At 51.7% G+C, this 234-nt stretch overlaps 1 protein-coding gene across 1 annotated transcript in view; it reads left to right on the top strand.

Moving 5' to 3' along the window:
- The window catches only part of LOC119585420, a 17,650-nt gene that overhangs the window by 1,762 nt on the left and 15,654 nt on the right, over nt 1–234 (top strand). The window lies entirely within an intron of this gene.

The following is a 234-nucleotide window of genomic DNA, read 5'->3' as shown; positions in this document are numbered from 1 at the left end:
CCCCCCCCAGTCCCTGCTTCCCTGCCCTCCTCTGCCCACTCCGCGAGGTGACAGGTCATTGGTGTAAGTCTTTTTGGAGACGGGAAGAAGAGGAGGCCAAGGCTATGAACTGCACTGGGACATCGCGGGTGGTGTTTATTTACGAGGCACATACTTGGGTGGCATGTCTGAGCAATGGAAGCGGAGAGTAAGAGTGAATCGGAAAGAAAGATTCAAAACATGTGTGTATATATA

The sequence above is a fragment of the Penaeus monodon genome, chromosome 19, assembly GCF_015228065.2.
Source record: "Penaeus monodon isolate SGIC_2016 chromosome 19, NSTDA_Pmon_1, whole genome shotgun sequence".
NCBI classification, from domain to species: domain Eukaryota; kingdom Metazoa; phylum Arthropoda; class Malacostraca; order Decapoda; family Penaeidae; genus Penaeus; species Penaeus monodon.
This window is presented reverse-complemented; position numbering and strand designations above follow the sequence as displayed.